The sequence below is a fragment of the Chionomys nivalis genome, chromosome 3 (assembly GCF_950005125.1).
Source record: "Chionomys nivalis chromosome 3, mChiNiv1.1, whole genome shotgun sequence".
In the NCBI taxonomy this organism is placed as follows: Eukaryota; Metazoa; Chordata; class Mammalia; order Rodentia; family Cricetidae; genus Chionomys; species Chionomys nivalis.
In genome coordinates this window covers 103,673,320-103,688,268 of record NC_080088.1, presented here as the reverse complement: position 1 = coordinate 103,688,268, position 14,949 = coordinate 103,673,320, and the positions used below count along the sequence as shown (strand labels likewise).

The following is a 14,949-nucleotide window of genomic DNA, read 5'->3' as shown; positions in this document are numbered from 1 at the left end:
GATTGTGTGTATCACATGTGGAAGTCAGAAGTCAACCACAGGTGACCTTCACCAGGAACCACCACATTGTTTTCCTTTTGTGGGTCCCGAGGATCAGAATGTTCATACTTAATGGCAAACAACTTTACTGACTGAGCCATCTCCCCCAGTTCTATAATTTCTACATAAATAAATATATACATTATGTACAAATAATTTGCATTTATAAATATTTTCTATAGAAGAAACATGAATGTATTGCACTTTCCACTTCATAAATAACATTTATGTAGACATTTATGATAACTTGACTGTACACTAACTTTAAATTTACTACTTTTCCTTTACATTAGTGACTTGAGCAGGAGTAGACAAAGTGGGTGAACCAGGATCCTTGGTTCCTGCATTTGGGTGGGTGTGGCCATGTCTGTGGGCTCAGTAGAGGGGAAGGACAGAGGCTGACATCTTTCTCCTCCTCTCCTCCAATTCCGCATTCCACCCCATTTTTCCGTCTCTCTCGTTTCTGCTTCTCCTCTTCCTTCTCCTTCCTCCTCCTATCTTCCTCCTCCTCCTCCTTCCTCCTCCTGTCTTCTTCCTCCTATCTTCCTCTTTCTGCTCCTCCCCTCTTCCTCCTCCTCTTTCTCCTCATCCCTCCTTCTCTTCTCTTTCCTCTTCTCCCCCTTTCTTCATCTCTTCTTCCTCCTCCTTCTCTCTCCCTCGTTCCTCTTCCTCCTCCTCATTTTCCTTTTCTTGCTCTTCTTCCTCCCCTCTTTTCTTTTTCTTCTTTCTCCTTCCCCTTTTCCCATTCCTTCTCCACCCCCCTTTCCCTTCCTCTTCTCCTTCTTGGTGGTGCTGGGGCCTCACACTTGCCATGCAGAGCAAGTGCTGCACCACCAAGCGATACTGTGAGTCTCGGCACTCTCCTGACAGACAGCACAGCTCTGTGTACTGGGTAACTCGCTCCCTGTGGCAGCCTCATAGATATGCATGTCTCAGTACCACTTCACTGGGGTGAGATTCACAGATTTCTCATTTATGCTAAGGAGCTAAGCTCTCTTGTTAAGATAGAAGTGTATCCATCACTTCTTTCTTGATGGTGGTGGTGGTGGGCTTTCTGGTTTAGCCTTCTGAGTGCTTAGATTACAGGAGCTTCCATACCTGGGCATCAATTCATGTTAATCAAAGTTTTTTTGGGGCCAGCAAGATGGCTCAGTAATGTAAAATGCTTGCAATGTAAGGTTGACAATCTGAGTTCGAGCCCCAGAGCCCACTTAATAAGAGAAAGAGAGAAACATCTCCCCAAAGTTGTCCTCCATACACATGCTGTGGCATGTGTGCCCCCATCTTGCATACATGCACACACACACATGAACACACATGTACAAACACACTAACAACAATAATAGATAAATAAGATTTAAAAAGTTATTGTTGCTGGGTGGTGGTGGCGCACGCCTTTAATCTCAGTACTCGGGAGGCAGAGGCAGGCGGATCTCTGTGAGTTCGAGGCCAGCCTGGTCTACAAGAGCTAGTTCCAGGACAGGAACCAAAAAAAGCTCGGAGAAACCCTGTCTCAAAAATCCAAAAAAAAAAAAGTTATTGTGTGCCAGCCCTGTATGAGGTAGACTAAGTGTACAGTGGTGAGAGACTTACGTCCCTTATGGAAGGAGGGGGACATTTGTTTTTTACAGAGCAGTGCCTAACTCTTATAGAGTGGGAAACTGTCTTCTGGAGGAAAAATAAAACGTCTGCACAGTGGGCTGGCTGCCATAAGAGGAGTGGGTTCTCTTCTCTGCTTGGCGGATGGAGAAGAGAGAGTTTCAGAGAAGCTGACCGCTGGGATGTTTTCCAGTGCATGCATCTATGTAGGGTGTTGATAGATAGTTCGAAGTTTACCGGGGGCCAAGGATGGATACCTCCAAGCTGGCAGAACATGAAGAGGCCAGATTGTGCGAAGCTAGCCTCTTCCGGGCGTCGAGCGTGCTTCTGTGCGTCTGGAACTATTTTCGTCACTAGGAGCTGGAAGGAGAAGAGGTGATGAGAGGGAACTTCCTGCCAGCGGTTTAGAGCGAGCCTCTAAGACAGACTGGAGTTTGATTAGTTTTCTCTGAAATGGCGGGGGGGGGCATGGTTTGTCTTTTATAAAGGCTGTTCTAAGTGTTCTCCAATTACAACCCTCCCTTATGTTTTATTTACTGTTTAAATTGACCAGTGGCCTATTAGCTCCCTCTTAGAGTTGAAGGATCTCTTTCAAGGGCAACTCGTTGGGACACGACCTAGACCAGCCCTGCAGCAACTCCTCTCCTTCCCCATGAGATGCAGACTGTCATAGTGCACCTCAGTTTCCCTCTCCAGTCTGACCAGGAATATTTTATCTCACTGACCAGAATTGACTGCCCTGTCTTCCATTCCCCACTTTGCTTGGGAGCCTCAGACCCCCAACTTTGTGTGTTAGCAGCAGGGTTTTCCCATCACCTCAGCAACATGCATCATCCTCTAGTTCCCAGCATCGCCGTCTACCCCAGGCTCGCCTCTAACCCTGAGGTCAGTCTCTATGAGCAGAACCTGCGACATCCCTGTGTTTCTTGTCTTATACACGTGCCTCCATGGCAACTGCTTTCTTCAAATTCCATTTTTGTGTGTGGAATGCATGTATGTGAAGACGTTTCCATGTGGCGCACATGTGAGGGTGGCACTGGTCTTGGAACGTAATTAAGTTATATATAGGTTTGTTCCTGTAAGAGGGGTCTCTAGAAGAACAGAGCCAGCAGGAGCTTCTATGTGACACATACACTTTATATATTGTGATATATGCCATTTTAAAACGATTATAGAGACATTTATTGGATTGGCTTATATGACTGCTGACCAAAGAGTCCCACAATGACTGTCTTCATGCTGGACAGAGAACCCAGTAGCTGGAAGCCATAGTGACACCCATTGTCTTCCCCATCCTGGCATCACCATCTTGCTCTAGGGTGGACCAATGATTCCACCCTAGTCTGACGATGAAGGCATGGAGGCTTCCGCGAGAGTGTCGGGTACGTCTTCAAAGACTGAAGTAGCTGGAGTCTGTTGTTCATGGGCGATGGCAGCTGCAGTAGACACTGTTAAAAACGAGAGCAGACCTTACACACCTGGCCAGCTTCCTCGTTCCCTTGGGTTTTTGTTTTCTCTATTCTAATTCCCAGCCTATTGGATGGTGCATCCCATATGCTATCAGATCTAGCCTTCCTCTCATCGGCTCCTCCACATGCCAGTCATCCCTGGAAATGTCCTCTTGGATGCTCCTAGAAGTGTGCCTTACTAAGTTCCTAAGCATCTTTCAATCTGACCAAACTGCCAATGGAGACGACCCAGCGTTGGTCTCACGAGGGGACTGCTAAGGAATGACCAGGGCCCACCCCTCATTCTGATCTCTGGTTTATCATCAGTTCCACCGTATTTCCAACCACCTCACTCACTGGCCTTAGAGCTGGGCTAACTCCTGAGGTCGCCCAGCATTGCACTTTAAGATTCCAAAGCCATGAGCTGAATTTCTTCTTTCCAAGGCCGCCAACCATAGTGACTTTGTTACAGTAATGACAAAGAGTCTCATTCATTCTCCTCAGTGTGTCGGGAGAAGATGCCAGAGGCCTCCGCAGACCTTGCCTTAGAGAAGTTTCTCCAGGGTGGGCCTTACACGCTTTTGTTTCCAGAGTGACTGATTTTGTGTGTGTGTCCCGGTCCATCCATCTGTCTGTCCGTCCATCCATCCTCCATCCACCCATCCACCCCACTCACCCATCCACCCACCTACTCATCCGTCTATCTACCTCTGAGTATAGACCCCATGTGGGGTGTACTAAGGGATGAGTTCAGTCCCCCAAATTCCCTCACAACTATGCTAACTTCCAAAATATCCATACGACGTGCTAACATTGACCTGACACACTCAACATAGCTCATTAATAAGCACGGCAATTGTGCACACGTCGTATCGATTGTCTTTTCTCAGCTGCGGTGGCATTCAGGCCAATTCTCAAATTTCTCTGTTGCCTCTTAATTTTTCTTTGGTCCTGAATGCATGAGATTTAAAATTAGGATGGGAATATTTTTCTTTCTCGATGCCTATAAATTTGGTATCATAAATGATAAATAGATACCACGGGGTTGTGCCAGCAGCCTTTGATGCGAGGAATGAGCTCAGCTATTTTTTTTTATTCTCTTATAATTTCATTTAATTGGTAAGTGTTAACATACTCCAAAATGTGTACTTTGTGCCAGAACGTTCTGACTGAGGCTTAATCGTGACTATTAGAACATTCCAATTTGGGATTTCCAAGGAAAAAAATTCTTGTCCAGTCAGGAAAACAAAAACCACACTAGCTGTTCCAAACAGATGGTCCTTAACACGGGGGATTGGTTGCACAGAAATTGAAGAGTTGAGCTAGCCCGGGAATTAACAATTGTGAGAAGAGTCCCCAGCTTAGGAGCCTTCCGCCTCTTCAGTGCACCAGCACTTCTAAGTATAGAGCTGGGGCAGGGGGACTGGCTCCTGGAATCCTGGACAGCCAGGGGAAGGTCCTGTGAGGTTTGGAGACCCTCCCTCCTGTCTCAGAGAAGATATTCATCCTGTGACGGCAGTGACCCTTAGAGGTTAACACAGTCACCTCGTGATAGAGATGGTCCTACCAAGCTTGCGGGGAAACAGTGTGTGCCGCACCTGGGTTGTATTGTGATGAGCTTAACTCAAATGTGGTAGGCAACCTCCCACAGATAAGGGTGGAGAGGGTCGGAAGTTTTTCCTGTCAGTCACTGGGAAAGGACACATTATCAATGATCTTTCTCCACATTTAGTCCTCCCTCCATCCCTTCTTTCCATCCCTCCTCCCTTTTCTTTCTCTTCCTTTTTCTCACTTTTTCTTCTTTTTTATTTTATTTTTTAAAAAGAAAACAAACTATATTTTTTTCGTTTTACATACCAATCCCAGTTCCCACTCCTTCTCCCCTTCCCTCCACTTACACCCAGCCCCCTCCCCCATCCACTCCTCAGAGAGGATAAGGCACATTGCTTTGGGGAAGGTTCGAGACACTCCCTACCATATCTAGGTTGAGCAAGTTATCCATCCAAAAAGAATGGGTTCCCATAAGGCCAGTACAAGCGGCAGGGATAAATCCTGGTGCCACTGCCAGTAGCCCTGCAGTCTGCCCCAGCCATACAACTGTCACCCACACTCAGAGGGTCTAGTCTGGTCCTATGTTGGTTCCTTCTCTGTCCAGCTGGAGTTGGTGAGCTCCCATTAGCTCAGGTAAACTGTCTCAGTGGGTGTCCCCATCATGGTCTTGACCTCTTTGCTCATATTCTCACTCCTCCCACTCTTGGACTGGACTTTGGGAGTTCAGTTCAGGGCTCCAATGTGAATCTCTGCCTCTGTTTCCATCAGTTGCTGGATGAAGGGTCTATGGTGATATTTAAGATATTCATCAATCTGACTACATGGCAAGGCTGGTTCAGGCTTCTTCTCTGTTGCTTAGGGTCTTAGCTGGGGTTATCCTTATGGATTCCTGGGAATTTTTCTAGAGCAAGGTTTCTTGTTAGCCCCACAATGGCTCCCTCAATCAAGATATCTCTTTCCTGCTCTCATCTCTGTCCTTTCTCCATCTCATCTATCCTGTTCCCTCAAGTTTTCCTCCCCTTCCTCCCTCCTCTTTCTCTTCTGCCCTTCTCTACCCACCCAATCTTATCTATTTCCTTCTTTCACGTGGATCTACATATGTTTCTTGGGGTTCACCTTGTTACTTAGCTTCTCTAGGATCATGGACTACAGGCTCAATATCCTTTGCTTTACACCTATGAGTGAGTGCATACCATGCTCATCTTTCTGGGTCTGGGTTACCTCACTCAGGATGTTCTTTTTCTAGTTCCATCCATTTGCATGCAAATTTCAAGATGTCATTGCTTTTTTACTGCTGAGTAGTACTCCATTGTCTAAATATACCACATTTTCTTTATCCATTCTTTGGTGGAAGGGCATCTAGGTTGTTTCCCTTTTCTTCTTTCTTCTTTCTTCTTTCTCTCCTTTACTTCCTACCTTCCTTCCTGTGCTGATTTGGAAGAAAACGGCCCCTAAAAGGAGTGGCATTATTAGGAGGTGTAGCCTTCTTGAAGGAAGTGTGTCACTGTGCAGGTGGGCTTTGAGGTCTTATATATGCTCAAACCATGCCCAGTGAGTCAGACCACTTCCTGTTGCCTGCTGGTCAAGATGTAGGACTCTCAGCTCCTTCTCCAGCACCATGTCTGCCTGCACACCACATTGTCCCACCATGATGATAATGGGCTAAACCTCTGAAACTATAAGCCACCCCAATGAAACGTTTTTACCTTTATTAGAGTTGCCATGGTCATGGTGTCTCTGCACAGCAACAGAAACCCTAAGACGCCCTCTCTCTCCCCTTCCCCCGTCCCTTTCTTCTTTCTTCATTTTTCCTTTCCCCTCCCCTTCCCTCTCTTCCTCCCTCTCTCCCTCCCTCCCTCTCCCTCTTTTCTTCTCCTCTCCTCCCTTCTTTTACCCTTCCCTCCATTCCTCCCTCTCTCTTTCCCTCCCTTTCTTCCTTTCTCTCTCTCTCTCTCTCTCTCTCTCTCTCTCTCTCTCTCTCTCTCTCTCTCTCTCCCTTGCTGTATAGCCCAGATGAACCTGGGAACACTTGATTCTCCTTCCTTCACCTTATAAGTGCTGGGATCATAGCCCCATGCCATCCTGCAGGCTTGCTTTCTGAAGACAGGAGAAAAGAGACACCTTGTAAGCCTCCCTGGGAGACATAGGGCAAGGATGTGCACGGAACTTATGTCCATAAAGGCAACATCAGGAGTTCTTTCTGGCCCGAACAAAGGTGAAGGTGCTGCAGAGATCTGCCAGTGGTTTGCCAAGCAGAGGGGAGGGGACTTTCACTGCGGGGAAGTGCAGGGACTTTGCTTAAGTCCCAGGTGAAGTTTCAAATGTGACTCTCTCCCTCTCTGGCCAGCCTGGACCAGAGGCAGGGACCATTTCTCAGGGGAGAGGTGGGAATCAGGGAGATATTGTCCACCTCTCACTGTTTCTCATCTACTCGGAGGCCTCTGTGGTAGTTCTTGATTTTTTTTTTTTTGAGTGCATGCTTTCTTCACCAGGCTGTTCCAGTCATCTAGTGGTGTGGGAGAATGGTCTGTATTCTGTCAATTATATTTTAAATAAATGCTGATTGGTCAGTAGTCAGGCAGGAAGTATAGGCGGGACATAGGAAGTAGAGGTGGGTCAATGAGAACAGGAGAATTCTGGGAAGAGGGAAGCCCATTCCTCCGCAGTTGTGATCCTGCCACAGAAGAAGCAAGATGTGACTGCCCAGCTGAAAAAGGTACCCAGCCACATGGCTAAAATAGACAAGAAATAATGGGTTAATATAAGTTATAAGAGTTAATAAGAAGCCTGAGCTAATGGGCCAATCAGTTTATACTTAATGTAGACCTCTGTGTGATTTCTTTGGGACTTAATGATTGTGGGAACCGGGCAGGACAGAAACCTCAACAACAATCTAGAGTTTAGTTAAACTCAATGCCGTGACAATTGAATGCGTGTCTGTAAAGTCCTTGTTTCCTAGTTCCATCACAAGCATCCCTGGCTTAGTTTGACCTTGTCATTACAAGTTACAGAGGCAGGCTTAAGAGGAAAAGAGGGTTCCTCTCTGGACTGCAGCATCTTAGAGAGGAATCTGAGGCCGCCTATATCCCTATATCCCTAGCCCTCACCCAGATGTACTCTAGACACTGCTAGATATTGAATGTTGATTGGCTGAATTTACTTTGCTTTCTTACCAGGGGGAACAGGATTAAAAAATCCTAGGCAAGGGCTGGGAAGATGACTTAATCGGTATAGTGCCTGCCATGTAAGCGTGAGGACCTGAGTTTGAATCCCAAGCACCTGTCTGAAAAGATAGGCATGGTGGTGTGTACGTGCAATCCCAGCACTGGGAAGATCGGAGATAGGAGGAGCTGTGGGGCTCATGGGCCAGGCAGCCTAGCCAAAGCGTTGAGTTCCAGGCCAGTGAGGAGACCATGTCTTAAAGAAATAAGGTGGATGGAACTGGAGAGACAACTCGATGGCTGAGAGCACTGGCCGCTCTTCCAGAGGACCCAGGTTCGATTCCCAGCACCCATGTGGCAGCTCACAAGTGTCTCTAACTCCAGTTCCAGGGGATCCAACACCTTCACACCAATGCACATAAAATCAATTTAAATAAATTAAACAACAACAACAACAACAACAAACAAAGTGGACAGCAATAAAGGAAGATGCAGGACCTTGAGCCCTAACCTCTGCAAGCACCCCATACCCCACCCCCTTACATGCATGCAGCTCCCTCCATACACATTCACAGGCAAAATTTCTGGCAAGGCACACTTAACTGCACTGACTCAGGAAACTTGAAACTGAGGCATCAACTGGCCAGGGGGAAGATCCCAGAGAGGCTAGAGGTTGCCTTAGCAGGAGCAGAGTGGGGGGATGTCATAGGTTCAAAATGTCTCTGCTGAGATAGTCTCAAAATTCAGCTAAGCTCCCAGAGCCAGAAGGTGACTCCACAATCAAGCGTGCTTCCTGCTCTTCTAGAGGTCCCGAGTTCTGGTCCCAGCACCCACCTTGGAAAGGACTCCCAGCCTCCTGTAACTCCAGATCCAGGGGATCCAGTGCCCCCTTCCAGCTTCTGCAGTTGCTTCACGCATGTGCACACATGTGCAAATATTCACGGAAAATACAAATAAAACAAATCTTTACAAAAAACATGGTCCCCAATGAAGTCCCTGATCTCTGAGAAGCAGCAGGCACGCAGGGAACATTCTTTGCAGCTTGCTCCTTTTCTCATGTCTATGGATGTCTAACTCCAGGCTATAGTCATGGCTGTGCTTGGTGTCAATGATTTTCTTGGTCATATTCCTATAAGTTATAAGGGCATGAACCTGGCTAACATTCTGGCATTGGATGATAGTGGGGAGGCATGTACTTACTGTATGTGAGTGGATGTATGTGTGTGATTAAATTGACATGTATGAGTGTGTGTGTGTGTATGTGTTTGGTTAGATCTGTACCCAGGCAGGTAAGTATATATGGGTAGGTATGTGTGTACATAAGCATGTATACATGGACTCGTATGTGTACACACACATATATGTCTTTTTGATTATGAGCCTAACCTTTAACAGATAAACCATCCCGAACCATCTTTCTAGCCCACATAAGTGTCTGTACATAGGTGTGTGTACTTAGGCAGGCATGTGTGTACATGGGCAGGCATGTGTGTACATGGGTAGACATGTGTGTGCATGGGCAGGCATGTGTGTACATGGGCAGGCATGTGTGTACATGGGCAGGCATGTGTGTGCATGGGCAGGCTTGTGTGTACATGGGCAGGCATGTGTGTGCATGGGCAGGCTTGTGTGAACATGGGCAGGCTTGTGTGTGCATAGGCTGCCTTGTGTATGTATCTGTGGCTGTCTTCTACAGTGGCTGTCCTCAAGCAATCCTCTCAGAACAGAAACTGTCTCCTGCTCTCCCTGGCCAGTGTCCTGTCCAGGCTCATGTGGGGTCAGGATGCCCTTGATGCTACCTGCAACCCCCTCCCCCCCAGCCCAGTGCAGCCCTTCCCCCTAGGCAAAGAGGACAGCAGCCAGGACATTGGTACTCACTGGTGAGGGCTGTGCCTGAGTCCGTGGTTCTGTTTCCAACCTCATATCTCAGGAGACCCCTGCACGAACAGCCCCCATTTCCTATCCTCCTGGCTCCATCTCCTCGCTGGAACTAGCAATCTGCAGAAAGCCTTTCCAGCAGCCGAGAGCAGCAGCCAGGAGCAGCCACAGCAGCAGCCGGAGTAGCAGCAGCAGCAGCACCCTTCAAATTGGGTCTCTAGCCCTTTAAATCTGCTCAGTTACCAAAAAAGAAGAGGGATCAGACCCTGTTAATTAAAGCTCGCCCTGGCCCGTCAGGCTGAGGAGCTGCAGTGCTCTGCTCCTTCAGATGGCTTAGCGACTCTTCCCCCAACTCCACAGCCATGGATCTTGGAGCACTTCTCCCGAGATCAGCAGGAGGTATGGTCCTTAACGCTCACACTCAGGCTCCTGTGGCTCTAAATCAATGAGACACTAACTGCATGGACGTTGCCTGGCCCCTCGGGCTTCCTTCTCCCCCTCTTCTTCCTCTCCCATCCCTCAGCTCAGGATCTGGTTGAGACCAATCAAGTCTTGATTCCCTGGGCTTTGGAGGGAAGGAAGGGAAGGGAAGGGATGCTTTGGAGGGTGCTCCTCGTTTGTTTTTTTTGGCCCTGGCTTCACCTGGCTGCTCAGGTGGTCTGCAGCATCGGGGGAAAGCGTCGTTAGTTCAGCTCTGGCTTGTGCAAAAGCATTCTGTCCTGGCTGGGTCCCTTGACCCTCCCGGTGATCAGGAGAAAGGACATCACCCCGACTCAGTTTGCTTTTCTGAAAGAAACCTATGATCTGCCACTCAGACCGAAGATGGCCGTGCAAGCCATACAACTTTCTCTCCAGAAACCGTCCCAGAGGTGCACCATGTTAACACCTGTCCCCAGGTGTCCCCACTCCCTGGACTCTGAATGCTTCTAGGTTAAAAAAAATGCTTGCTGTCTGTTCCCAGAGACCCTTCACCCCTTCCCTCATGCCTTTTGAGGAAACTCACTTCTTAGCTGAGTCCCAGGCGCTCTCCTAAAGAGTTGTTTTGGTTTAAGAATCTGCTGGAGCCTGGCAGAGAGAAAGAGAGAGAGGAAGAGCGAGGGAGAAAGGAAATTTATTTTCTTTTCGCGTTGCATCTTGTAAATTGTACACGGGCCCAGAGCACACATCCATCTACAAATTCTACATTGATTTCTTTCCACCCCCACAGCCTCCTGAACAGCTCCTCTCAGCTCAGACCCAAGGAAAAGGGTTCCTTCCCCTCAGCTTCACTACCCTCCCTAGACAACCCTGAAAGCCAGTTTCCAGCAGACAGTTGCTTCTTTATTCTAGTAACAGTCGCCTCCCCGGGTTCACGTGGCCTGGGGGCAGGGATTCCCATGGGGATATTAACTTCTTACCAGGGAGACACATTTAAAAAGGAAAACACCTTTGCTGATTTCCCTCAATAATTTTTTTTTAAAAAATCCTGCTGGATAAGGAACATCACTCCGAAGTTCTGGGAGGAGGGAGCTACGACCCAGTTGTGTCAGCAGGGAATCCCACCCCTCCATTGTTGGCACAAACAGAGTATTTGTTTGAACAAATTGGGTGTTATTGTGTGTGGAATTCTTTCCGGTCCCTAGTGAAGGATGGCTGTTTCCTTTGGGGTAAGCGTGGAAGGCGGTCCATCTGCCTCCCACACACTGTAGGTCCGTGGCTATCCATATGAGTAAAATAATAAGTTTTCCACAGCCCTGAAGCTCTCTGGTTAGGGGAGATGGCCCAAAGCCCTAGAATGTAGCACATGGTGAACTTGCCAGTCGCTGTGACTCCTGGTGGATTTGTGTGGCAATTTGAAGAGTCCCCTGAAAGAAAATCCAGGAAGAACTGTTGTCTGCAGAACACCAAAAGTCAGTGACAGGGGGCTTCATCATGCAAGATGGAGAGCGGTCCCAGGGAAGGGAAGTCTGAGGGCCTTGCCCAAGGCCGCGCTCGCATTTCCTCTGCATACAGCTTCCCTGGGGACTGCACAGAAACCGTGGCTACAGTCATCAGGATGAATCTTCAGGGTGCACAGCTGGAGGGTTCAGAGGTGAAGGTCCTGAGGGAGGGCACTCCACAGGGTACCTCTTCTGTGCTTCCTGAAGTCAGAGGCTCCCCGGCTGCTCTCTCTGTGTGCTCAAGTGTCCACAATCCCGTCCAGCTTTCTGAGGTTTGACAAAAGAGGCCCGGAATGGATATCCCCAATGGTGTCCTTGTCCTGGCAGGGACCCATGAACAATAAGTAAATCTGAGGGCCGTTGTTTATCATCAATTGTTCTTTGCAAGTTAATGGTGTGTGCGTTTGTTTTCAATTTGCTGATGTCTGCTGGCTTTGCTGCGTAAAGCTTCCAGTGGGACTTATTCGGATCTGGCAACGTGGTGGTATGGCTTTTTCATCCTTCGATACTCTTTTTATCTTCTCTTAGTAGGTGTGTGCATGCATGCGTGTGTTGGCATACGCCTGGAGGTCAGAGGTCAACCTATGGGATGCTGTCAATGTCCTTTGAGATTGGGTCTTTCACTGGCCCGACTTTACCAGTTAGGTTAGACTGGCGAGAGCCTCCAGGATCATCCATTCTCTGTGTCCCAAGTGCTACCGTTACAGGTACATGCTACCATGCCTGGCATTTTCATGTGGGTTCTGGGAATACAACTTAGGTTCTTCAGCTCTCTATGTAGTTACGAATGACCTTGAACTTTTGATCTGTCTTCATTTCCTCAGTGTCAGGGTTACAGGTGTGTATAGCCACACCTGGACCATGTAGTGCTGGGGATTGAACACAGGCTATGTGCATGATACACAGTCACTCTACCAACCAAACCACATCCCCAGATTCACCGTTTCTTCTCTTTCGCTCCCTCCCTCCCTCCCTCCCTCCCTCCCTCCATCCATCCCTTCCCCCCTACTTTCTTTCTCTCTCTCTCTCTCTTTCTTTCTTTCTCCCTTCCTCCCTTCCTCCCTTCCTCCCTCCCTCCCTCCCTCCCTCTTTCTTTCTTTCTTTCTTTCTTTCTTTCTTTCTTTCTTTCTTTCTTTCTTTCTTTCTTTCTTCTGTGACAGAGCAAACATTCCTACATAGTTCAGGCTGTTCTCAAACTCATGGTGAGCCCCCTGCCTCAACCTCCCTTGTGCTAAGATTACAGATCAGCATCCCCATACCTAGCCATTAGTATTCATTGAATGACCTGGGCAGGCGTTCAGATGACTGGGGTGGTGCGATGGAAAGGGCCTGACCTTTGAAGATTGATGGACCTTCAGTGGGATCTCAGCACGCATGAGGACAGTGTGTGGCCCGGCCTGTGGTCTGTAATATGTTAAAGTTGTCAGGATTGAATGAGATAATGGAGCCAAAGTCTGAGTGTGTCATAGGTACAGAGAGACCTTCTGTGTCAGCTGCCATCAATTAAGCACACACTAACACAAGGACCCAGACATTTGGATAACCACAACGGCTTCTCCTCTGGCTTCTGGGCTGTGCCTTTTCTGAAGGCAGAGGTGACCTCTGTGATGCTATCCTGTCATTACCTTCCTCCCAAAGGCTAGAGCAGGACCTGGGCAGGCATGGCTGCTTCATAAAAGTGAATTGAACGAATACATGATGTTCTGTGGGCATTTATCCACCAAACATAGGTGATTTTTAATGACTGAGTACAGCCAATCCCACTCAGTTTACTGAGAGAATACAGATGAGTCAGAGAGACAGAAAAATCCCACACCAGTAATAAATATGAGCTAAAACATATCCATTGGTGGAGAAATTTGAATTGTAGGAAGAAAAAAATGTTTCCTATTCTGAGACCTGTCCCAGATGACTGTGAGCTCTGGGTGTCCTTTAGGCCGTTCTGATCAGCAGGGCAGTCATGTAATAGATGCCTTCCCCTGTCATAAACTATTTCTTCCTCTTCATGCTTTGAAGAAGGGCTCTGAAAGGAGAAACGGCTCTGAATAGAAAGGTCTGTTTAAGCGGTTGCCTCACTGTGTAGAAAAAGGCCCCAATTTATTAATCAATGAATCAACAAATTGATCTGTGATCTGTATATAGGCACTCAACATCTTTTTTTTTTTTTGATCCAATAAATATTGCTTTCCGGATGTCTGTGTTACTAAGATTTCCATTACTGTAAGAAAATACCTGAAGCTAAACAGCTTTATAAAGGGGAGAATCGACAAAAGAGATTGTAAGTTGCCCAAATCCAGTGAACCTTGAAGAGAAATCCGTGGAAATCTACCTAACTTGGGGCCAATGAAGTCTTCCTTCAAGTAAAGGACCCCAAATTGATTTCTCAAAGAGTTGGCACCGAGAGAATATTCTAGACCTATAAAGGAGTCCATGCACGGACCAGAGGCGAACAAACCACTTTAGTAGATGGTAGCAATTCCATTTGGCTGTGTTGCTCATAACCATGTGGTGAGAGAGGAGGCTGGAGATGTGACCAGATTACAAAGGGTCTTGCTAGTCAGTTAGGGGAAGAATTTTATTCTAAAGGCGATGCCAAGGTCCTCCCCTCCCCCAGCCCTGCATCTTTCCTCTGTGTGTGCGTGCTTGCATGCCTACATGCATGTGTGTGCGTGTGTGTGCATGCGTGTGTGCATGTGTGTGTGCATGCATGTGTGTGTGTTTCAACATTGCAGTGGAGGGGCTGAACTGGGGAATCTAGGTCAGCTGACCAAGTCCTTGCCTAGCCTGCAGAAGCCCTGGGGTCCGTCCCCAGCACTTCATAAGTGGGTATTATGGTACACATCTGTTATCCCAGCACTTGGGGGTAAAAGCAGGAGGATCAGAAGTTCAAGGTTATCCTTGACTGTATAGGCAGTTTGAAGGCAACGGAGGCTACAGTAGACCCTGTCTCACAAACAGACAAGACATGATGATCTCTGTCCCTGGGCTGCTGATTCTTGGAGGCCCCTATGAACTGTGATCTTGAGGCTGAGTGAGATGCTGCTGGCGCAGAATGGAGGCCTCTGGGGGAAACAGCTGCTGTCTTCAGAAGATTGCCTGTGCCTGCTCGCAAGAGTCCACCACAATGGGGCCTGTTGACTGCTGACATTCCCTCTTAGAAGGAGAGGGTGGGGAGGTTCCTTATAGGAAACTCTGCCCCTGTTGCAGGTGATCTGGGGTCTTGGGAGGCGCTAGAGTATCTAGGCTGGAGAAGGTTAATTGAAGGGGGTCATCTCTACAGATATGGGGACGCCATCATCCATGCTGGGTGAAGACTTTTCACTGCAGCGACATTGGGGTTCACCCACCCCATTC

At 47.9% G+C, this 14,949-nt stretch overlaps 1 protein-coding gene across 2 annotated transcripts in view; it reads left to right on the top strand.

The window, feature by feature from the left end:
- Positions 1-14,949, top strand: part of Caln1 (calneuron 1) — a 476,552-nt gene that overhangs the window by 7,600 nt on the left and 454,003 nt on the right. The window contains exon 1 of one of the 2 annotated variants that reach the window (XM_057765691.1): positions 9,969-10,075. The exons of the other annotated variant lie outside the window; for it this stretch is intronic. The gene's annotated coding sequence lies outside the window, so the exon portion shown is untranslated. Of the gene's footprint in view, positions 1-9,968; positions 10,076-14,949 lie in introns of those variants that run through there. 2 annotated transcript variants of the gene reach the window in all.